Source organism: Balaenoptera ricei, chromosome 19, assembly GCF_028023285.1.
Source record: "Balaenoptera ricei isolate mBalRic1 chromosome 19, mBalRic1.hap2, whole genome shotgun sequence".
In the NCBI taxonomy this organism is placed as follows: Eukaryota; Metazoa; Chordata; class Mammalia; order Artiodactyla; family Balaenopteridae; genus Balaenoptera; species Balaenoptera ricei.
The window spans coordinates 32,515,816-32,541,490 of record NC_082657.1 but is presented as its reverse complement, the minus strand read 5'-3'; the positions used below and the strand labels follow the sequence as shown (position 1 = coordinate 32,541,490).

General features: G+C 42.6%; 1 protein-coding gene across 15 annotated transcripts in view; it reads right to left on the bottom strand.

The window, feature by feature from the left end:
- The window catches only part of CHD9 (chromodomain helicase DNA binding protein 9), a 244,283-nt gene that overhangs the window by 187,089 nt on the left and 31,519 nt on the right, over nt 1–25,675 (bottom strand). For 5 of the 15 annotated variants that reach the window (XM_059905414.1, XM_059905429.1, XM_059905427.1 and 2 more), the window contains exon 1: nt 5,984–6,087. The exons of 4 other annotated variants lie outside the window; for them this stretch is intronic. The gene's annotated coding sequence lies outside the window, so the exon portion shown is untranslated. 6 more of the 15 variants (XM_059905416.1, XM_059905415.1, XM_059905422.1 and 3 more) reach the window with 5 other exon arrangements.

Below are 25,675 nucleotides of genomic sequence, written 5' to 3'. Positions count from 1 at the left end.
CAAGATATATTAGCAGTTATCTTTCAGAAGAATAACCACTGATTTCCAATATTCATTTTTATTTTCCTTTGGCCACATGGCTTGTGGGATCTTAGTTCCCCAACCAGGGACTGAACCCAGGCCTTTGGCAGTGAAAGCATGGAATCCTAAGCACTGGACTGCCAGGAATTCCTCTAGGATAAAATTTAATATGCTTTACAGGGCTGCTGCTTACTCAGGTAAACTAAACTGAAATAACCAATGGCCAAAAAAGATAATCTTTCTTTACCCCCAAATTTCAAACCACGTCCGTCTGTAGCAATAACAGTGTCTAAAATTACTGGTTAAAAAAGTTCTAAAGCATAACCAAAAAAAACACACAAAAAACCCTTAGATATTCATTTAGCTAACTACATTTAATTATGCCAAATTACAACAGAAACATCAATATCTACAGCTATCTGATAAATAATAGCTACTGATGACATAAGCTATAATTTTTACTCATAAGCACCAGAAGTCTCATTTAAAATGATACATTTAATATCAGACTGCCTACAAGCTAGTAACTTTCAGATTGCTAATTTCCTGAGAATATCAAAACTACAAGACTTTTCTATTCCGCACCATCACCCAAGTAATACATAAACCCATCTAATACTACGTTTTCATTTCTTTCTCAAACCTTCATATTTAATATAATCTATATTAAGATATTCACAAATAAACTTTCAAAAACTGAAGTACATTGTTGAAAAGTAAGATCATTACAGTTACCAATTTTTCTAACATAAATAGGAAGCCTAGTCCTTCCTCTCAAAACACATACTATGGGGACTTCCCTGGTGGCGCAGTGGTTAAGAATCTGCCTGCCTGCCAATGCAGGGGACACGGGCTCGAGCCCTGGTCCGGGAAGATCCCACATGCCGCGGAGCAACTAAACCCGTGCGCCACAACTACCGAGCCTGCGCTCTAGAGTGCGCGAGCCTAGAGCCTGTGCTCCGCAACAAGAGAAACCACCGCAATGAGAAGCCCGGGCACCACAACAAAGAATAGCCCCCGCTCCCTGCAACTAGAGAAAGCCTGCGTGCAGCAACGAAGACCCAAGGCAGCCAAAAATAAATAAATAAATAAATATTTTTAAATAGAAAAAAATGCTAAAAACACATACTATGAATATGTCTTAGTGTGCTGTCACACACATAGCTAAAGTTATCCTCACTGAGGCAGCCAGCACTCAGATAAAACCAGTCCTCACCTTCTGAAGCACTTGTCTATGGATAGTGTTCAAAACTTGATTTCTCACCAATCCTTTTTCTCCCCCTATCTTCTTCTCAGTACATCTCACCATCATCTATCTAATTCCTCAAGCCAGGAACATGGAGATCTTTTTTTTTTTAATTAATTAATTAATTAATTAATATTTTATTTTGGCTGCGTTGGGTCTTCGTTGCTGTGCACCGGCTTTCTCTAGTTGCGGCGAGCAGGGGCTACTCTTCGTCGTGGTGCACAGGCTTCTCATTGCTGTGGCTTCTCTTGTTGCGAAGCACGGGCTCTAGGCACGCGGGGTCAGTAGTTGTGGCTCTCGCGCTCTAGAGTGCAGGCTCGGTAGTTGTGGCGCATGGGTTTAGTTGCTCCACGGCATGTGGGATCTTCCCGGACCAGGGCTCGAACCCGTGTCCCCTGCATTGGCAGGTGGACGAATTCTTAACCACCGCGCCCCCAGGGAAGTCCATGGAGGTCATTTTTGACACCTTTCATTTACATCCAATTCATCATGCAGTTGTCAACTCCGCCACCATTCCCATCTCCTGTCTCTATCAAATCAAACTTTATATATACATATACACATATATCACCTTTTCCATTCCTTCATCTCTACAGCTGCTACCCTAGTTCTAGTTATCATCATGTCTTACCTCAACAACTATAGTAGCATAATGTCTTTGCTTTTACCCTTGCCTTTCTCCAATCCATTCTCAGCCAAAATGATGTTTTAAAAATTTAAAGTATATTACTCCTCTGCTTCAAAATCTTCAATGACTGCACTGTCCTTAGTAAAACACAGAAGTCTTTAACACGTCCTGCAAGGCCCTGCATGGCCCTGCATGATCTGCTCTCTGCCTCTCTCGTTTTATCTTGCACGGTTTCCCTCCATTATTATGCTCTTGCCATCCTGAACTTCTTTCATTTCTTCCAACATATTAACCTCTCTCCTGCCTTCATACGTATTTTTCCCATTCTAGGAAACTCTTTTCCTGCCTGGTTTCTTATTCTTTATGTCTTGACTTAAATATCACCACCTGAGAGGCCTTCTCTGACCATACAAACTAAAACCCTCCCCATTTTTCTCTCATAGCACTCTTTTCCCTTACTGAATTCACCCCAAATTGTAATTTTACGTTTATTTGCTTGTTCATTATGTGTTTCCACTATTAGGCTGTAGATTCTACAAAGACAGGGATTACATTACATAAAATAAATTAATAAGTAAAAGGATCTCTTAATAAATCTGCTTAATGGATGAATGAATGGATGCGCATGACCTAGAATCCAGGAAACAAATTACAGCTCGAAGTGGCTTCCCCTCCTCTGGGTCTCCCATCGTCACTTGATCAACTTTCCAACTGTTACCAAAAGAGAGGAGCAAAAAGTGTTCCTGCAAACTCAAAGGCAATACAATAGAAGTAATGCCAGGAAATTGTACTCGATGTCAAATAAGTGAGACAAATAATGCTATGATTTCATGGGAAGCAGAGATCCTTAAGGGCTACAATGATAAGAGATGATTTTATTCACAAGGTGGAATTTGACCTGAGTATTCAGACTGGTAAAATTTGGAGAGGTAGAATGTATGGGGAGTGAAGCCCAAATAAGGAGTTAAGAGAGACAAAGTGTTTGTTAGAAGACAATTATAGAACTGGAATGTGGCAACTTATATTTACAAAGTAGGTAAGTGTAAAAAAACTAAATCTCTCATCATGTAAGAAATCTGTATTTTGTTAAAACATGTTAATCATGTTAAGACCACAACATCTACAAAACATCTGAAAGCTTACAATAAAATCATTCTACCTCAGTCTCCATAAATCCCTTCTAATTCTAATCTTTGGCTTTTAAAGTTTTTCAAACATTTATGACAACACACTCTCATAGTTTTCATAACTCATTTTCACTCTGACCAAGTTTCCATATTCCTATCACTATGTTCTTTATTCACTATACTGACACCTGATGAAATTTCCCCAGTAGATCTACTATTTCAACTACTGTCGAAGTAGTTGACTTTTTTTGTTCTACATTTATTTCAATGATCTAACTCTTCAGAAAATCTAAAATATTCATATGTACCAACATTTTAATTTTACTATTGATAGACGCTTCAATAGATTTTACTTCTAAATCTGTAATGCTACTTCAGTTCCTGCCTCCTAAATTTACACAAGCCCCTCCCCTTCAGTTCTATCTTGTTTCCATAGGTAAATATCAAGGTCTAGTTCAATGCCTTATGGAAGGCATTCAGTTATATTAGATAAGGGGTTTGGAGTTAAAAGTTTCTAGAGATACTTCCAAATTGAAAATGCTATGATTTCATTAATCTTATCTTGTCATGGGCTTTTTCCATTGACAACACTGCTTATCTTTATTCATGCTTGCCTACTTGAGGTTATTCTAAAAATGTTTTCCGGTTAAGGCCAACTTACCTGAAATACCAATATACCACCATTTCTTTCAAAATCTCTGCTTTTTCTAACACTTAAATCCAAGTATAATTTTTGCATTTCAGAGGAGGATCTCACGATACTTAGAATCACAGAATTGTCAAACTGGAGAAAACTAAGGTTCACAGAATTTAAGAAAGTTGACTACATCGATATAGCTAGTAAAGTGACAAAGTCCTGATTCTCTCCAATCAGCACCCCTTCCAAGTCAAGAAGGCTTTACTGGTTACTCCAGCACAATGTTTTCTTCCTAATGCTATTTCCTATGTCCTTAGGACATCATCTTCTCCTAGTTAATCAATCACAACGTTTTTGTTTTTTAACTCTCAATTACCCACTCTCCTAAAACTGTTCAAGGATGACAGAGATACCAGAAGCAAAACTGGGAGGCAACTACTTTGCTTTTTCTCAGATCATTTTATGTCTATATTATATGATCTGCATTTATGGGAAATTCCCCAAGGAGTGAGACCTGCCAATACTTTGTAGTACACTATAACGATTTAATGTGAAGTGCTAAGGCAATGGAAGCGTAAACAGAAAAGTCTTGGAAGATACATGGTTTTACTTGCTTGGAGCAACAGATATTTTTCATTTAGTAAATATTTATCAAATATCAATCATATGGAAGGCTCTGTGCTACCTATTAGCAAAAAGGCACATTTAAGTTCAAGTACTGTAAATCAAACAGAAAAGAAAGACTATGTTCATCCTTTTGCATTGCAAAAACAAAAACACCAAAAACAAACACAGCACAACCCTCCCTCTGTAAAGTGGAATCCCCCCCCTTAAGTTCGCCTTCTGTATATTCAAGTGTTTGTAGACCTAATGGTTCTAAGTACCTGTACAATTATACACAGAGTTTAGGTAGAGTAACATTACAAAACAAGCCCTCTTTCCTTTTCAAGATCATAGCTACTTAAGTAAAAGTGGTGAGACTGAAATCAGAGAAAAGGAAAAGCTGAAAAGTGGAATGCAAAACTGAGAAATTAAACTGCGATAATGACTGCATTAAGGAAAATAAACTTTATTTAACGTGGGGCGGGGACTCTGAGGTACTTATGAGTATTTCACAAAAACGGATAAAAGTCACAAAAGCGTCAAATCCCAGTCTTTCAAGAAAGCAACACTGTAAATATCACAATTAAAAAACAAATTCTTGTCTACTTTGTTCTGAAAAGTTTTATTTTCCTTAAAAACAAAACAAAATAAAACAAAAAAAACCCCACAAAGGCAAAACAAAACCAAAAAAGGAACAAACAGAAACCACTCTGAGCTGGCGACTGCGACAGGCCAGTCAGACACCCAGGCTTTCTGGGTTGTGCTTGGCTTTGGGATGGATGTCCGCGAAGAGAGCCCTGGAACCACCCATCACGTCCCACACCCAGATCCCAAGAAAACAGCAGTCACGGCGGAGGCCCGACACACACAGGCGCTGGTGGGATCCGGGGTCCGGGCCCTGCTGCAGACGTGGAGAGGCCCTCGGGACGGAGGATCACAGAGAGGCAGCGCGGTCGTAACCCGGACGCCTAGGCCTGGAAAAGCGCCGAGGGCGTCCAGGGCTCGAGGGCACCCAGCACTCGCGCGGGACGCCTTGTCATGAGTCACGGAGGCGAGAAAGCAGGCGGGCGGAGGAAGAGGCTGCAGGATGGAGGGAAGCCCGACCCTCGGGAGGGAACCGAGCGGACGGGGAGGCCCCGACCTCACACGGGGCAGGGAAGGGGGGCCCTGCCTACCCACGCCCTGCCCGCCCTGCCCGCCCTGCCCTCACCTCCATCCGACGCAACAGGCGCTGCGGCCGGGTCCGGACCCCGGGGTCTGCGTGCTGGGGGGCGGGGGCAGCAGCCCGCAGCCATGACAGGAGCGGGGCTGGCCGCGGGCGGGCTGGGCCGCACGTGCGGGCAGCGGCCCCTCCCCGGCCTCCCCGCGCTCTCGCCCGCCCGCCCCCGGGGGCCGGCCCCTCACCTCGGCGGCGGCGACGCGGCCCGGCCTGCCCCGACCCCCCCACCTCGGCGGAGCGGTGGCGGCGGCACGTACTCACCGCCGCTCACGGGTTCTCGCGCTTCGCCATGACTGAGGCGCCCCCGTCGCCCCCCGCTTCGACCGAGACTGACACGCGCGGCTGGCCGGGCGGGGGCAGCCTCAGGCGACCACCCGGCTGACAGAACCCGCCCCCGCCTCTCCCCACCAGTTGAGCAGCGGCCACTGCCCAGCGGCGCCCCCAGGCTTCCTCCCCACGCCTGGGGCGGCGGGTGGCAGCGACGGGCGGCGGCGGCACTTACCGGCGGCGCGGCCAGGCCCCCCTGTCAGCGCGGGGCCGGGAGGGAGAGGAGGGAGGAGTGAAGGGGCACCGCCTCCCCCGCGCCGCCACGCACCCGCCTGATTGGCCCAGTTCACTCCCCCAGCGCGACCCCACCAGCCCCTGCGAGCGGCACTCCGGCAGCACCGGCGCGTCATTTGCATACTTGTGCCCGCGCCGCTGATTGGCCCGGGCTCGGAGGGGCGGTGGAGACGGCGGCAGCTCCCGTCGCTGCTCCCGCCGCGTCGGGCGACCGAGGAGGGAGGATCCCCTCTGCCGCTCCCCTTCCCTCACGGCCCGGCCTGACCTGGGGTGGAGGGCGGCGGGAGGCGGGGTCGCCGCCCGGCTCCAACATGGCCCCGCCGCGCCGCCGACCCAATCGCCGGTGCGGTTACTCCGAGAGCCCTGGGCGGCCTCGGGGCGGGGAAGTGTTGGGGCCGGGCGCCCTCTGGCCGGAGCGCGGGGCAGTGCAGTGGCCCGGGCTCCCGTCGCCGCCCCGCCGCGGCCGCCACGTCAGGCCGCGCCCTCGCGGCGGCCTCTCCCCTCCCCGCTGCCCGGCCGCCACGTCAGGCCCGGCAGGCACGCCCTAGCCGCGAGCTGACCGGTGGCGGGGTCGGCGCCGAGGTCACTCACACGCTGGGCATCTCCCCGCCAGCCCGGGACCGCCGAGGAACCGCGAGAGTTTCTAGAGCCTCCCTCTTGACACGGCCGTAGTCTTGGACCCTCGTTCTCACTTCGCTCTGAGACTGCGGTGGCACACGCCTGTGCTGTAAAATCGGGAGCAAGGAGAGTGTCGCCGCGATGATGCAGCGATTCAGTCCAGGTGCTAAGTAAGCACCTGCCGCGGAAAAGGCACCAGGCTGAGGAGAGATCCAGCCCCAAGTCCTAATCTAGAGAGAGTACGCACCTCCAGTGGTGGAGAGCTGGGGCTGACACACCTAGTCATCTCCATGGTCAGGCCCACGTTCTAAATTGCACTGCTATGAACGGAAAGAAAGACCCCCCGCCCCCGCCAAAAAAAAAAGGGCGGGGGAGAAGGTGACGCTGGTCCAGGAGTAGGGGCCGTATAAAAAACCACGGCCTAAGAAGGCGTGGGGACACCTGGGTTCCCTCTCGCACTGTCGCTAATTAACTGAGTGACCTACATTAAATCATAACGTGTCCCAAGGCCTCGGTTTTCCCTTCTGTGAAATGAAGAGGCTGGACACATTTTTCTAAAAGCCTTCCGATTCTAAAATTCTACCGGTCTCTCTTTCAGGCCCTGAGCTGGCTTTAACACCTGACTAAAACTTCAGCATCCATATTAGAATGAGAGAAGACAAAATAATGGAACGTTAGAACTTCAGCCAGCCTACCTTATGTTTGTCCGGAACTGTTTACCGTTTCAAATCCTAGGAGGGTGAGATCTAACATTCACTTTACAGTTGACAGAAATCTCTTGACTTTCTGTCTTCACAAAGAAGCATAGAGCAATGTCACTGTGCTTGTTTATGCCTGACCAGAATGGAATGGCCGCGGTATACAGAGTGCTCGTTGCCAAGTCATTTCATTCTTTATACTCCCCACGAAGGCTCTCCAGAGTACAGCAACACAACTCTATTTAGCTGAGATACTGAAAGGGTTGGGAGAAAACCCTGCTGAGAGAGAAGTTACAATTACAGTTTCGATTCCCCTCAAGGATACTTAATAACAACTACACACCAGGATAAGAATGCACGGAAACAGTTCATCTCTGAGCTCGCTACACTACTTATTTGAATACCACTTTAGTTTGCAAATCCAACCTGTTGAGTCAAATCTAAGGCCAGTAACATCTCATTTATCAACTTTACCTACTTGACAGAACTTTTCTCCCCAAGAAAACTCATGTTTTCTTGAATACAGCCCTTTGAAAAAATAAAGTTTGGTGATTAAGGAGCATAATTATAATTATCAACACTATTGCAGTTTATTATGACCAATGAATGCCCTCAAAATTATGTAGATTTGTCCCTATAATAATGACCTCTAGAATGCTGTTTTTATGATTAAATTTACATGTTTGTTTGTTTTGTCTCCTTTATCACCACTGGGCTGACACTTCTCCATTGTCCTACCTAACAACCTTCTTTCCGTTTTTTTGTTTTTTGTTTTTAATGCTTCTATTGTACTATGAACCTAGACACAGATAAACTTCTATTAGTTTAGACTTTCAAGATTTGAGTAAAGATTTTCTGTGGGGTTCTCCTGTGAGTTAAGCACATGAGGTTTTTTTGGTTTTTGTTTTTAATTAATTAATTTTGGCTGCGTTGGGTCTTTGTTGCTGCACACGGGCTTTCTCTAGTAGCGGCGAGCAGGGGCTACTCTTTGTTGTGGTGTGCGGGCTTCTCATTGCAGTGGCTTCTCTTCTCGCAGAGCACGGGCTCTAGGCACATGGGCTCAGTAGTTGTGGCACACAGGCTCAGTAGTTGTGGCTCATGGGCTCTAAAGCGCAGGCTCAGTAGTTGTGGCGCACGGGCTTAGTTGCTCCGCAGCATGTGGGATCTTCCCAGACCAGGGCTTGAACCCGTGTCCCCTGCATTGGCAGGCGGATTCTTAACCACTGCACCACCAGGGAAGCCCGTTTTTTTGGTTTTTTAAAATATTTATTTATTTACTTATTTGGCTGCACCAGTCTTAGCTGCGCCATGCGGGTTCTTCTTTGCCACATTAAGGATCTTCGTTGCAACATGTGGGATCTTTAGTTGTGGCATGCGGGATATAGTTCCCTGACCAGGGATCAAACCTGGGCCCCCTGTGTTGGGAGCGCAGAGTATTAACCACTGGACTACCAGGGAAGTCCCCAAGCACATGGGGACAAAATAGATTTTTTGACATCTATTTTGCTCAATGACGAGTTTTTGCTTACTTCTGAAATCTTAGTAGTATTCTTGGTAACTGAGGTTTTTTGGATATGTGCACTCTGGAAAAACCATTGCAAAGGATGGCTCTAAATCCCAGAATTTAGAGGCTACATCAGTAAACACTACTCTTTGCAATTTGAATTAATAAGAATCAATATCATCAACATCAAAATCTAGCAACACTGGCCTACTAGTTCCATCAGGCAATGGAATGTCCAGAACCAGGTGGTAGCAATGCTCTCTCCAGGATCCTCTGTCCCACTCTAGAGTAAAATTGGGTCCATTCCTACCCAAAGTCTTTCAAACCAAAAAGACCCCCATATCTGTAGACACAATGTTTCAGGTCACTAGGAAGCCTGTGCTATGTCAGAGAGCCTTTCTTCACAACCCGAATGAAGCATTCTACAAGTGTCTCCAATAGGTACATTTACTGAAATCTAACTAGTCCCAAGTACTGTGTAAGGGTTTATAAGTGTTTAGCCAAGGAAGCCAGCAACTTCCAACTTTGTTATAGTATTGCATATTTGTTATTTTATTTTACCTTCACAGCGACTCTATGAGAAAGGGATTATTTCCCCCATTTTACAGATGGAGAGAGTTCAAAATCTTGCCCTGGTTACACAATCATTGAGTGGCAGAGATAGGATTCAAACTTAGAACTGACTGGCCCTAAAGCCTGTAACTCTTAACCATTATACTATATCCCTCCCTCAGCCTCAGTTTCCAATTCCATGTTTGTTTTTTGTTTTTTTTTTTAAATTAATTTATTTTATTTATTTATTTTTGGCTACGTTGGGTCTTCGTTGCTGCGCTCGGGCTTTCTCTAGTTGCAGCGAGCAGGGGCTACTCTTCATGGCGGTGCGCAGGCTTCTCATTGAGGTGGCTTCTCGTTGCGCAGCACGGGCTCTAGGCATGCAGGCTTCAGTAGTTGTGGCATGTGGACTCAGTAGCTGTGGCTCGCGGGCTCTAGAGTGCAGGCTCAGTAGTTGTGGCACACGGGCTTAGTTGCTCCGCGGCATGTGGGATCTTCCCGGACCAGGGCTCAAACCCTTGTCCCCTGCATTGGCAGGCGGATTCTTAACCACTGTGCCACCAGGGAAGCCCCCAATTCCATGTTTATCAAGCAAACTTTTATCAACTAATTTGGCACCTTGTAAGGGGGAGTTCCCTGTATAGGCATTTTGGTTGAGGTTACCAAAAAAGGAATATCTCAAAATGTATATGGTATATCAAACTTGGCATTTTCTTGCAAGTTTGAGGGGTATGAACCAATGCTCTGGTACTGTTCACTTTGGGGAAAAACTGATACAATCAAGATCCTAAAACTGCAAAACTAGGATTAGACCCTACTTCAGTGAGACCTACAGAAGTGATGCCCACAGAATAGTCAAAACAACCTTGAAAAAGAAGAAAGTTGGAAGACTCACACTTCCTGATTTCAAAACTTACTACAACACTACAGTAATTGGACAGTGTGGTACTAGCACAAGGATAGACATATAGATCAATGGAATAGAACTGAGAGTCCAGAAATAAACCTTTACATTTATAGTCAATTGATTTTCAACAAGGGTGCCAAGACATTTAAATTGAGAAAGAAAACTGTATATTCAAATGCTAGAGAATGAAGTTGGATCCCTACCTCACACCAAATACAAAAAATAAATGGAAAGGGATGATAGAGCTAAATGTAAGAGGTAAAACTCTAAAACTCTAAGAAGAACACAAAGGAGTAAATCTTCAGGAACTTGGGTTAGGCAATGGTTTCTTATATATGATACCAAAAGCATAAGCAACAAAAGAAAATATAAATTGGACTTCATTAAAATTAAAAACTTTTGCACAAGCAACTAAAGAAAAAAATAAATTGAATATCAAAATAGAAAACCTTTGTGCTTCAAAGAACACCATTAAGGAAGTGCAAAGAAAAACACCTACAGAATGACAGAAAATATTTGCAAATCATACATCTGATAAGGGTATAGTATCCAGATGTATAAAGAGCTCTTACAACTCAACAATTTTTTAAAAATCCAATTTTAAAATGGGCAAAGTATTTTTGAATAGACATTTCTCCGATGAAGATATATAATGGTCAATATGCACACAATAAAATGCACTCTAATAATCATTAGTTATTAAAGAAATGCAAATCAAAACCACAATGAAATACCACTTCACATCCATTAGGACGGCTATAATAAAAAAGACAGGCAATAACAAGTGTTGATGAGGACATGGAGAAGTTAGAACCCTCATACATTGCTGGTGGGAATGTAAAATGGTGCAGCCACTTTGGTAAACAGTTCTTCAAAAAGTTAAACATAGTTATTACATGACCCAGAAACCCCAAAGAAATGAAAACATATGTCCACACAATAACTTACACATAAATGTTCATAGCACCATTATTCATAATAGCCCCAAAGTGGAAACAACCCAAATATCCATCAACTGACAAATGGATGAACAAAAGTGTTATATCCATACAAAGGACAATTATTCAGCCATAAAAAGGTTTGAGGAGACTTCCCTGATGGTCCAGTGGGTAAGACTCCGTGCTCCCAATGCAGGAGGCCTGGGTTCGATCCTTGGTGGGGGAACTAGATCCTGCATGCATGCTACAACTTAAGAGTCCGCATGCCACAACTAAAGATCCTGCATGCTACAACGAAGATCCCACGTGCCGCAACTAAGACCCGGCGCAGCCTAAATAAATAAATAAATATTAAAAAAAAAAAAGGATTGAGTACTGCTACATGCTACAACATGGAATAACCTTGAAAACATTATGTAGAATGATAAAAGCCAGATACAAAAGGCCACATATATGATTCCATTTATATGAAATGTCCAGAATAAGCAAATCTAGAGAGACAGAAAGTGGATTAGCGGTTGCCTAGGACTGGGTTGGAGGGAAGGGGACGAAGAATGGAGAGTGACTGATAATAGGTACTTATGCGGGGGTAATGAAAATGTTCTAAAATTAGATTGTGGTGATGTTTGTACAACTCTGTGGATATACTAAATACCACTGCAAGTGTGAATTTTATGGTAAGTAAATACTATTTCAATAAAGCTGTTTTTTAAAAAGTAATGCCTAGGGCTTCCCTGGTGGCGCAGTGGTTGAGAATCTGCCTGCCAATGCAGAGGACATAGGTTCGAGCCCTGGTCTGGGAAGATCCCACATGCCGTGGAGCAACTGGGCCCGTGAGCCACAACTACTGAGCCTGCGCCTCTGGAACCTGTGCTCCGCAACAGGAGAGGCCGCGACGGTGAGAGGCTCGCGCACCGCGATGAAGAGTGGCCCCCGCTTGCCGCAACTAGAGAAAGCCCTCGCACAGAAACGAAGACCCAACACAGCCAAAAAAATAAATAAATAAACAAAGTAAACAATGCGTTAAAAAAAAAAAAAAAAGTAATGCCTAGCCAGCAACTTCTTTTTATAGTATTACATTCATTAAATCCATATATTATGTATATATGTGTATATATACACACACACACGTAGGAACACATGTTGAGACAAAAGGAACAGATATATTTTAATTATATTTATCATATTAATTAAGCAGCAAGTAATTTTTTTAATCTGAAGACTGTTGGAGTGGCACTGTTATTTCTCATATTGGGCTCACCAGTTCTGTGACTTTGGTATAATTTACCTTACCCTCACCATGTATGTGTACCAGACTGGGAGCTGTGTTGGCTACAGAAGAAGGGATTATTATTTTCATATAAATAATATTAAATTATTAATAATAAATACTGGGGACTTCCCTGGTGGCACAGTTAAGAATCTGCCTGCCAATGCAGGGGACACGGGTTCAATCCCTGGTCTGGGAAGATCCTACATGCCGCGGAGCAACTAAGCCTGTGTGCCACAACTACTGAGCCTGCGCTCTAGAGCCCGAGAGCCACAACTACTGAGCCCGCGTTCCACAACTACTGAAGCCCGTGTGCCTAGAGCCCGTGCTCCCCAACAAAGAGAAGCCATCGCAATGAGAAGCCTGTGCACCACAACGAAGAGTAGCCCCCGCTCGCCGCAACTAGAGAAAGCCTGCGCGCAGCAACGAAGACCCAACCCAACCAAATATAAATAAATATATTAAAATAATAATAATAATAAATACTGAACCAATGTGTGTGGACAAAATATCTTCTCATTCATCTTTATTGACATTCATTCACAGGTTGAGGTACTAAAGAAAATGTTGTTTCACAGACCAATAAGTTCTTATAAACTTTAGGAATGCTTTTTTAATCTCTTACACATTTTATGTACATTCATAACTTAAATGTTTTATGCCCCATTATATTATGGAATATAACATAATTTCCATCTTTCTGCAATAATGAATAGTAGCTTGAAGAGCTTAGATACTTTTCCACTCTAGGAAAAGAATCTGAAAGTTGGTTCAGTAGTGAATAAAAACTAACTTCACTTTAGCCCCTGGGTGTTGTGAAATTTCCTTAACTCAGTGGAAAACACAGGTTCTTTTTAGAAGAAAGGGTAAAGGATATCATTAGAAAGCTCTTTAGCCTCCCTTTTCAGACTCTTGTTCAAGCAAATAGAAAAAAGGGCAGGCTTTCAGTTGTAGCTTAGAGCACCTCAAAGATCAATGAAAAGCATGTTCAGCACTGTTTTCAAATCTAGTGGCTGCTGATAACAACATCCAAAGGATGTGTTCAGCCAGGCAGCCAATCTTCAGACTCTTATCTTAGGCCTACTTAATCAGGGACAGATCTTAGAGTCTCTAAGTTGTAACTATTTTATCCCCTGCTTTTAGCTAGAAATATACTTCAAAGCATGATCCTACTTGACAGTTCAAATCTTCCACTGTTTTGCTTTTATAAACAGTTGCTTGTCCTGGGAATTCCCTGGCGGTCCAGTGGTTAGGACTCCGAGCTCTCACTGCCAAGGGCCCGGGTTTGATCCCCAGTCAGGGAACCAAGATGCCACATGCTGCATGGCACGGCCAAAAACAAAACAAAACAGACAAACAAAAGTTGGTTGTCCTAATCTTAAAAGGTCTTCAGGAAAAAAAAAGAGGTTTTGCTGTTTTCCTTGATAAGACATTCCTGAGCACCTTATTCCTTCTCTTTGTTCATCTGCTTCTCTTTGGGTAATAGAAGCATTCCTGGAGAAGTTATATCTAAATCAAGTTTGGGGAAATGAAATGCATGATGTGCAGCTGCAATTTAAGAAATTAATTCATTCAACAAATATTTAAAGAATATCTCTGAAAAGGAATTCCCTGGTGGTCCAGTGGTTAGGACTCAGCGCTTTCACTGCCGGGGTCTGGGTTCAATGCCTGGTCAGGGAACTCAGTCCCGCAAACGGTGTGCGTGGCCAAAAAAGAAAAAAGAAAAAAAAATAAAAGAATATCCGCGAAGTGTCAGGTACAGTGCTAGGTGCTGGGAATACAACAGTGAAAAAGATAGGCATGGTCCTTTCACCTCATGGCAAGTTTTGTCAAGTATATAATACCCACTAATTAATTATTTTTATTAATTTATTATACTTAACTTTCATTTACAAGTACTGTAATTGGTATACTAAAAAAACCACGTATGCTCTATACCACAGAGCCTAAGGACTAATGGAAACTGTAGACATGTATTTTTCTAATCAACTGGTTTGTTTTATAGGCATTATGGGCATCTTATTTCAAGGAGAAATCCATCCTGGTGCAATTTAAACCCATCTTGTCTTGTTTAAGCTTCAAAAAAGAGAAAATTGCACCAGGTTTCCTCTGAATATTTCTTGACTTGTTTTTCCTCCTTAGTTATAGCCATGACTATAATTTGGTCACCATCTTTCCATAATCCCATCGGCCAGGTTTCACGCTCCTTATTCTATCTTGGAAAGAACTTATAAAACTCATATATTATTGTTAGGAATAAAATAAATCCTTTAACCATTACATGGTCTTGCATTTTTTTAAATAACTGAGTGAGTTTTTTCTTACCTCATATGGATTTCTTAAGAAGGGCTATCTTTCTTATTAAGATCACCTTTTAAAGCACTCTTTTTTTATCAGGGCAGCATGCAGTCTCTTACGTAAAAGCATGTGGAGATTATTGGAATTCCTGGACATTCTGATTGAGGATGCATATTCATTATAGTTGTTTTCTCTGCACTGAACCCCATGGTTTGTTTTATAGAGGAAGAGTAACAACATGCCAACCAGGAAAATTAATTCCAGGTTATATGACTGAAAAAAATTTTTTTAAATTCAAGAGCAGAGAGGCCTTAGAAAATTTTGTTGAAAGTAAGTCAGTGTAGCTTTCTGGTTACCATTAGATGGTAAGCAGTTAGTGACCCTGCACAATTTCTTTTTTTTTCTTTTTGGCCACACCATATGGCTTGGGGGATTTTAGTTCCCCAACCAGAGACTGAACCTGGGCCCCTGGCAGTGAAAGCGCGGAGTGCTAACCACTGGATTGCCAGGGAATTCCCAGACCCTGAGCAGTTTAAGTAGAAGTCTTGTGTGGAGACCAGGACAGGAGCTGAGTCAATGTTTCTTAAAACAAGAAATTCATAGAAATCGTCTCCTACAGGCACATATTTGATCTCTCCAACATTACAAATATTTGACAAACATTTCACCTTCCAGAAAGTTTGGTTGGGTAGAGACCTCAAAACTAGTATGTCAGAGAACTGCATTTCTTCCAAAATGGGGCCAGTTCTGCCTCGCTGATTGGCTGTATTTGAGTGATGGTTAGCAACAAGAGAAAAGACCAAAGAATTAGGCCAAACCCTCTGGATATCAAATACATAATTGAATTTTCCCTTTTTTCACAGTTTATCTCAGTGTCATGGAGGACTGCCTAACTTTTTCTCATAGTCAGCAATTTTTGGCTAATCCCGTGGAGCCCTCTTTGTCCAGCACACAGTACCCTGGCTCCTAGAAGACACTTCTCCTTGTGTTCCCTTTGCAGAGTGTGTACTATTTGGCAAGAATATACTGAGTGATTTGTGGAAACTGTAAGAAATGTCAGGCTGGAGCTTGCTCATTCTCTGGCACTCCTGTTTCTAGATAAACAAAAGTGACTGCAGTCTTTTCTGTTCCTCAAACACATCACTCTTCCTTGTCTCAGGAACTTTTCACCCTCTATTCCCTCTGCCTTTCCGTAGGCTCTAGGTATGGCTGCTCCTCACAGAGGCCTTCATTGACCCCTTACTCAGGTGGTTTCCCTCTAAACACCACAGTCCTGTGTGTGTGTTTGTCTCTGCCCACTAGAAACCAAGCATCTCGAGGCCAAGGCAGGCTCAGTCTTGTTCCTGGAAGTATTCCCAGCACCTAGAACACAGGTGCTCAAGAAATGTGTATTTTCACCACTATATTTATAATAGATAACCAACTAGGACCTACCGTATAGCACAGGGAACTCTGCTCAATATTCCGTAATGACCTGAATGGGAAAAGAATTAGAAAAAGAATAGATACATGTATATGTATAACTGAATCACTTTGCTGTACACCTGAAACTAACACAACATTGTTAATCAACTGTGCTCCAATATAAAATAAAAATTTTTTTTAAAATTCTCACTTAAAAAAAAAAAGAAAGAAAGAAAAAAAAAGAAACGTGTATTTTCCACTGAATGAAATGTTCACCCAAAATACCTGTAATGTCCTGGGAGAAAGAACAACTGTCATTTGGGGTTATCTCACCTGGTTTTGAATAAGATATTGGAAGCCTCAATGAGATATTCTCAAAACTAACTGCAGACTAGAATCACCTGGGAAGCCTTAAAGTTACCTTTGCTTAGACCCTGCCCCGACCTAGGGGTGACGGGTCTCAGGCACCAATATGTTTTAAAACCTCTTTGTGTCATTGCTTGTGCAGCCAAGGTAGAAAGTACTGCTCTAAGTGACACGAAACTGAATAATTACCCGACTACCATGTTCTTATCCTCTAGGTGAGTCGTTTCCGTGTCACCTCTGTCTAGGGCAACCTAAAGTGTTCTTCAGACTACCCTTGTGGCTTCTGAATACCTGCCTCGCTATCGCAAAGGGGCAGAATTAGGCACAAACCAAATGAAAAATTAACCTCCCAGGAAAGAAAGAGAAAAGGCACCCAAGTAACTGAGGTTCATCTGTTAGGACCTGCTCTGAAAACCTCAAACTCAAAGGGGAAAGTTCCAGCACACTTCTCTCTTCCTTCATAAAAGAAAGTCATCAACAAACCCCTTCATTTAGCTGTAGAAGTCAGAGGCAATCAACCAATCACTCAAGTGCAAAGCAAATAAAAAACAATGCTCCCAGAGGGATGTGTCCAAATTCCATCCTCTTTCTTGCAGGAAACAGAGACCAAGTAGTGGTAGGTTCAGAAACACTTGTCCATATTTTTTGTTATGGCAAACTCTAAACTTGAAGACCTTACGAATAATTGGGACCTCTACTTTTTTTTTTTTTAAGGAAAAGCAATGGTTATTGATATTTTTCTCAAGCTGTGCAATTAATAAACTATTTTTTCTTTATTTTTCAAAATCACCATCAGAACTGTTAACAAAACCTAGATTCATGCTGAAAGTCAATTGGTTTCCCCTCCAGTTAGAAAAACCAAATGACTATAGTAAAATGGAGCACACACAGGATTACAGGTAGAAATTCAGGCCCTACCACTTGCCAACTGAATGAATTATAAGCAATTTTTCTTGCCTGTTAAATGAGAATCAGAACACCTATGCTCTCTGCCTCACATTTCTGTTTCTTACTAATAATGTTCACAAACATTATTCTCTGAAAATGTTGCAGTGTGTAAATGAAAATTACTGGTCTACTGTCTTGTAGGTGAACTTCTTTTTTTTATAAGCTCTTTTTTAAAAATTTTATTTATTTAATTTATTTATTTTTGGCTGCACTGGGTCTTTGTTGCTGCACACAGACTTTCTCTAGTTGCGGTGAGAGGGGGCTACTCTTCGTTGTGGTGCACGGGCTTTTCACTGAGGTGGCTTCTCTAGTTGCAGAGTACGGGCTCTAGGTGTGCGGGCTCCAGTAGTTGTGGCTCGCGGGCTCTAGAGTGCAGGCTCAGTAGTTGTGGCGCACGGGCTCAGCTGCCCCATGGCATGTGGGATCTTCCCGGACCAGTGCTCGAACCCGCGTCCCTTGCATTGGCAGGCAGATTCTTAACCACTGCGCCACCACGGAAGCCCATGTAGGTGAACTTTTAAGCAAATAAATAAATAAGTAAGTAAATAAATCCAGTGGTTACAGTCATTAGAAATACTAGGTTATACTACGTGTCCAGCAAAGTACTGAACAAAAAAGTTGTCCACTAGGGAAACTGAATCCATTAGACCAGAACAGTAGATAGATCACCCAACAGGGAAAGCCATTTCTTTTGCAACAGGAGAAACTCAGCTTAGCCAAGTACAGACATAACACAATAAATCCACTTATTCATCCCCAAAAGTCTGATCTAAAGTTCTTTCATCTCCTACAGAAGATGTCCTGGCTATGCAAGGGACTATTTAAATTCAGAGACCCTCTTATTAGTCAAGATCAGGGCACTAAACTTGAATAACTATGAGTTAACAAAACTTAATTCAAGGGTTTCAGTAGGTAAGAGGATCTGGAAAGTTGCAAGTTGACAGCAGTTTTGCAGTTGATCCTAGGACAGCTTAAAACAGAAGAACTCCTGCCTCCTAACTTCTCAAGGTTAGAAGCGACCTTTGAGGTTGTCTGGCTGAGAATATGCTGGGACAGGTATGGGTTAGAATCCTATGTGGTCCAGGTAAGTCTTTAACCTCACCTAGCCTTAGTTTCTTTATTTATTAGTAAAATAGAGATTAAAAATATCTCTTTTGCAGTGCAAATAATCTGAAGCTTAGAGATGATATACCTAAAACCGGCACATATTAGATTATCAATAAATTATAGCTAATTTTTAAAAGTCAGTCGAGTGATTTTCAGATTTCTCCCAGTGTCAGAGCCCCTGGAAGCTGCAGATCACTGTGAAATGTTGATATAATTTACCAAATCATGTGAACCAGGAAAAGCTTATTTAGTAGCAAATATGACTCTATTTTATAGGTATATACAGTATCACAAAAAGAACACATCTGATCACCAAAAGAAAAATTTTCTTAAATCCCCCCAAACAATCTATTGAACTGGGTCATGTGTCAGATCTTCCCAAACTATTTGTTGGCTACTTGTTGATTTGATTTATGCCTGAGGTGAGAGCTGGCAGCAGTTGTAACCAGACAAGCAGTGGTAGACAAATGGAGAAAAGACCTATCATTTTGATTAGCTGCACACCTCATAGAGTTTGCAAACCTCAACTAATAACATATTACTGATACACTAATTCAATGATTTTGAAACTGTTTTGAAAATGAGGAAACTCTTTCTGTAAAAAGATTTTTTTTTTTCAGAAGCTCAAGATCTAAAACACAGAAAAGCAGAAGTCTCGAATGAAAAAACAGAACAAAAGCTGAGCAGCCTTTCTGTGAGCTTTGGGATGCCCTGCCCTTCTCCACCCCTCGAATGCATGTCTGAAGACTTCCTGGGCTTGGAGGGGGACATTCTAAAAATCCGTTAAGTCCAGCCCCTCATTCTGCAGATAAGGGAATTAAACCCCAAGGGACTGAGAGATCCACCCAAGGTAGCACCGTGAGTTTGTGAAAGAACCAACACTAGGACCCAGGCCTCTGAATTCTCTGTTCAGCATTTTCTCCCATGCCACCAGGACGACTCCAAGGTTCCTAGCTTTGAATTCTTCAAATAGCACACTTGGGAAATTTTGATTTATTTCCCAAGATAACTGGTTAAAGAGATGAGGCAGAACCTTGGCAAAGCAGTCAACTCCCTAAAAAATTTACCTTCTCAAACTTGCAGGTTGATCAGATGTCCCCCCTCTGCCTACCTTTGCTATCGTGTTCCATAATGTACCAAAATTCTCTGTTTATATCAGACATCATAAATGGCCTATACAGTGTATCCAGCTATCTTGGACTGGTTGCCAACATTTAAAAATCAGAAGATTTTGCCTAAAAATTTGGATTTCCACCTTCTGTTGAAAAATGAAAAATTCTAGCAATACTGAACTCTCATTCCCAGTTGATAACACTCCCAGGAGCTGAGAAGAGGCAAGCACTCTCCACTGTGTCTCGGTCCCCACCAACCCCTACCTACTTGTGTCCATTATTCCCTGGTCCCCGTAGGCATTTGAGTTTGCGACCCATGGTCTAAAGCTTTTGTCTATAGAAGGATTTTTTGAGAATGGGACTTATAGGAACAAAGGTAAACCTAAGATACAGACATAGGGGATAATCTCATTTCAAAAGATGAGGTGAATGTCATCATACATAATGCTGCTTTCCTGCATTGATTAAGGAGGAAACTTTCAGAGTCTCCTGACTCGTTTATTTTTCTGAGAGCTGTTAAATTAACCATAGACTAATAGAGCTACAAGTCTCAGACTTGCTTTCCTGTGTGTCCCCTTTTACACGACTGTCTGCAGCACAACTCCAAACACTCTGCTGAGCCCCTCAGGAGATGTTATTAAACCACCCATCAGCCTGTCCCCTGCATCCCAGAGCACCTCCCTTAGCACTATGGTCAGGAGGAACTGGCTGAGAGCCCCAGGATCAGCCCCAGGACTGGGCAACATGGGCGTGGACACAGCAGGCAAAATGAGAGCAATTCTTAAGGAGGATTCAGTCCTGCTCCCAGCGGCGGCAACCCAGGTCCTTGTGTCACATTCTTGCTCCTTGCACGTCCTCAAATCTGTTATCACTGCACACACCTCCCCCTGTTCAATCACCTTACTCTCCTCCATCGCAGAAACTTACAAAAGTATCAGATAAACAAATTCACCCAAAGGTTTTAATAGTTCAGAACTGTATATTTTTTATTTTAGCATCTTAACCTAAGTGTGTATCACTAATAATAGAATTTTAGGGATCATGATTAGTTGGTGAAAAGAATATTTGGAGATAAAAAGGGCTTACCCTCAAATTATACCACAAAGGAGGTTTATTTACCTTGTACCTGAAGGGTCACCATTATATCACCTCCCCTCCTCTAGGACTTTGTTCAAATGCTACTTTCTCAGTGAGGCCTTCCTTAACCTCACAAATTAAAATTGTGACCCTCGGACTTCCCTGGTGGCACAGTGGTTAAGAATCCGTCCGCCAATGCAGGGGACACGGGTTCGAGCCCTGGTCGGGGAAGATCCTACATGCTGCAGAGCAACTAAGCCCATGCGCCACAACTACTGAGCCTGCGCTCTAGAGCCCGTGAGCCACAACTACTGAGCCTGCATGCCACAACTACTGAAGCCCGCGTGCCTAGAGCCCATGCTCTGGAACAAGAGAAGCCACCGCAATGAGAAGTCCACGCACCGCAAGGAAGAGCAGCCCCCGCTCACCGCAACTAGAGAACGCCCACATGCAGCAACGAAGACACAACGCAGCCCAAAATAATTAATTTTAAAAAAAATGTGACCCTCCCCCCTCATCCCCACACTCCCTACTGCGTCCCCTGCTTTATTTGTCCCCGTATCACTTAGCACCATATGATATACAGTGTCTTTTGTTGTTGTTGTTGTTTACTGTCTCTCTGCCCTCCTCCACTAGAACATAAGCCCCATGGGATAAAGATCTCTGTCTGCCCACCACATCCTCAGTGCTGTGGCAGTGCCTGATCCACAGCAGATACTCAATAAAGGTTTATGAAATAAATGAACTTGTCACGTACCATGCTCAAGCCTTGGGTGACAATTATTTCAATAGTTAACAGGGGACTTCCCTGGTGGCGCAGTGGTTAAGACTCTGCACTCCCAATGCAGGGGGCCCAGGTTCGATCCCTGGTCAGGGAACTAGATCCCACATGCATGCCACAACCAAGAGTTCGCATGCCACAACTAAGGAGTCCACGTGCTGCAACTGAGGAGCCCGCCTGCTGCAACTAAGACCTGGGGCAACCAAATAAATAAATAAATATTTTTTTAAAAAATAGTTAACAGATGGAAAGGAGAACTTTATTTTTTTTTAATATAAGTTTATTTTTGGCTGCATTGGGTGTTCGTTGCTGTGCGCGGGCTTTCTATATTTACGGCGAGCGGGGGCTACTCTTCATTGTGGTGCGCGGGCTTCTCATTGTGGTGGCTTCTTTTGTTGCGGAGCACGGGCTCTAGGTGCGTGGGCTTCAGTACTTGTGGCTCACGGGCTCTAGAGCGCAGGCTCAGTAGTCGTGACGCACCGGCTTAGTTGATCTGCAGCGTGTGGGATCTTCCCAGACCAGGGCTCGAACCCGTGTTCCCTGCATTGGCAGGCAGATTCTTTACCACTGTGCCACCAGGGAAGTCCAAGAAGAACTTCTTGATGATGAGAATGACTACATATTTTAAAGCTGGAAGGGTGCTCAGAAGTTTTGATGTAATCTTTCCTTTATATACATATATATTTTATGGAACGAACGTACGTATTTCCTTTCTTAAATATTTTCACGGACGAAATACAGTCTTTTTTTAAAAAATATTTAGAATAGATGTAGGGTAGCCCATCTGGGAAGCAGGATGCTAAATGAGATCGCTTTTTTTTTTTTTTTTTCAAAATGTTACAGTGTAACCACACCATATGTAAGGTGTGGGGTGTGGGGTATGGTGATGGTGGTGGTGTGGTGTGTGTGTGTGTGTTTATTGTGGCAGTTGCATCTTTAACTAGATTATGAACCTTTCTTCTTTTCCTCTGAGCTAACAATGATGGAGTTTAGTTCTTTATCTGAAATGTGTCCTAGTAAATATATGTAATAAGACCTAATTTGAAAAAGCAGCAGAGGATGTTCCTGGCTACTTAACTTTGCAGCACTGCCTTCCAGCTGTCCTTTGGGAAATAACTGTTTATCATTTTTTTTGTTGTTGTTGGTATTTATACCTTTTTACTATGCTTCTTTGAATTCTTCTAACAGCACACTTGGAAAACTTTGATTTATTTCTCAAATACAAACAACATGAAGCGTGAACTTCTGGTTCAAGTGTTCTAACCTGGCACCAAGGTCAGAACACAAATTGACTGATGGGTCCCAGACCAGTTTAGATTCATGGTAGCAACACAGGTACTATTTGTACTGAACTAACTGGCCAATGTTCTGAGCAGAGGTGGGCACCAGAGACCAGTGAGAAACAGACCATCTCAGCACGAGAAAATGCTGAAAAGTTCTTTTATCACTGTTGTGACTGGAGATAGCACCAGTGAAAATTTAAAGACCTAGAGCATGTAAGATTAGGTTACCAATCACAGATCAAAGGAGTATAGAACAGAGGCAAGGAATGATCTGACTTCTAAGTACCTGAACTTATGAAACCTCCCGGACATAATCTCATAGTAGAACCTCAATTCTGGTCTCTATTACAATCTATCCTAAGGAATAACACATGTACAGGGTTATTCATTACAGTACTGTCAGTAAAGGCAAAAGTTTAGAAACAACTTAAGTGATCACCTTGGGGACCTGGTTAACCAAATTATGGAATACCCATACAATAGAATACAATAAAATCATTTTTTAAAAATTGAGAGTATTCTTTATGAATGGAATTAGAATGATTTCAAATACAAAACCAAGATGTGGGATAATAGAGTATGCTATCATGGGGAAAAAAAGGCAAAACAAGAATACATGCATACAATTATATTTTCTTGTATACATATAAAATACCTCTGGAAGGGTACATAATAAACTGAATCATTGGCTTCTTCTAGAAAAGGACACTGGATAATGGGGGACGAGGTTTAGGAGAGACTTCTCACTGTATATCCTCTTGCATTTTGAACCAGACAAATGTAACTCCTAGTCAAAATAAATAAAATTAATATTTTAAAGTAAAATAAAATTACATTAAATAAGATTTTTAAAGTTAATTAACCCTCTTGCGGGGGAGGGGCAGTACAGGAGTTGGGGAGTGGGAGGTACAAACTATTGGGTGTAAGACAGGCTACAAGGAAGTATTGTACAATATGGGGAATATAGCCAACATTCTGTAACAAATGTAAACGGAGTGTAATCTTTAAAAATTGTATAAAAAATTAAAATAAAAAAGTTAAGTAAGCCCTACTTAATCTGTGACACCTCATTCTTGCACCATTTCCATAGGTTTGAAATTTTTTCAGAATGAGAAGATCAAGTAAAAACAAACAAACAAAAAAGAATATGCTCTGCTCTGGGGTAATAAGCTGGGTGCCTCCAGCTAGAGGCTGTCAAGGAAGGGGAAGTGCCAAAGATAATTTGCTTGCTTCAGAAGTATACTTATATTGGCCGGAGAGCTGAGGGCAGAGTGGAAACCCTTTCTTTGCTGCCATCGTGAAATGGGTTTCCAACACTGGCAATGCAGTTTCTGACTGTGCCATCAGAATCAGGCACAACCTTCTTTAACTGAAAATGGCCAACTCCCCCTTGGGTTGGTTAAGTACAGGGGGGAAAAGAAAATGTCACAGTTAACCGTTTCCCTCCATGCTTTGGCAACCGAGCAGATAAAATGCCAAACATGTAGTAAAGGACTTAAATGAAGTCAAAGCTTCGGTTTTGGAAAAATTTTCTTGGCCGACCTCTGGGAAGAGAGGCAGCCCCTTGGGGACTCATAGCAAACAAGGTATTTCCTCTGTGTGGGCTTAGCAAGAGTAAACGTGCAATGAGGTAGTTTATGATGGAGGGATGCTTGAATGAAAAGGGAGGAGAGTCAACAAATCGTGTTTAAATCCTGACTCTACCTCAGCACTTATCACAGGATCTTAATTTTTACAGCCTGAGTAGCCTCCTCTATAAAATGGAATCATAATCACTGCCTCACCCACCTTCCTGGACCAAAAGACATAAAAGGTTACAAAGCATTTTTAAAACTCTGTGGCACTAGAGGTGAACGTTAGGGAAATAAACATAAGACAAAATACCTTTTGGTGATAATTATGAATTTTCAGAGAGGCATACATATCTTTAGGATCCGATACATCATAACTTTCTAGTCTTAAAACTCCATCTGCTGTGTTACCTGGGACAAGTCCCCTAGCCTCTCTGAGCCTTAGTTTCCTCACTGAAAAATGCTGTTAATGCTACCTACTTAACAAAGCAGTTAGCTATGAGAATTAGGTGGAGTAACCTATACAAAATGGAGAGCTCACCAGTCCCTTTCCCATGTACCTTGGGTAATGAATCATGGTCTCAATCAAAGGATACTTCATTTGCTGATTTGCTTCATTCCTCAAACTCTCTGTACTGTCTCTCAATTTTTCTGTAAATCTATAAGTGTTCTAAAAAATAAAATCTATTCGTTAAAAAAAATATTTATTTAAAATGTAAAGTGATTGAAAAGGGGGACTCCGGAGCCAGACTGCTTGAGTTTGAATCACAGCTTTGCCGTGTACTAGATGGATGACCTGGGGAAATTTAGTAACAGCTTTGTACTTCAGTTTCCACATCTATAAGCACTATGTAAATTTTTGCTATTAATATAAAATAATACTAATTATTACTTTTATTATTATTACATTGCACTCAACAATGGGAATACAGTGATGAACAAGGCAATTTAAGCAAAGCACTCTGAAAGCACCCACCGTTATCTTAAATGTAGACCCAAAGAGGTTAAGTTACTCCACCAGGGCCACATAGCTAGTTAATGAGAGAGGACTAGAGAAGACCAGCCAGGACTAGTTAGAGACGTCCAGATTGCAAGCCACTGTCTTTCCACTGCCCCATGCTGTGCAACCAGATTCAAACCTGGACACTGCAGAGTCCTGGAACTACCACAGTGGATTCGGGAAGTCAGTTGGAATTGGC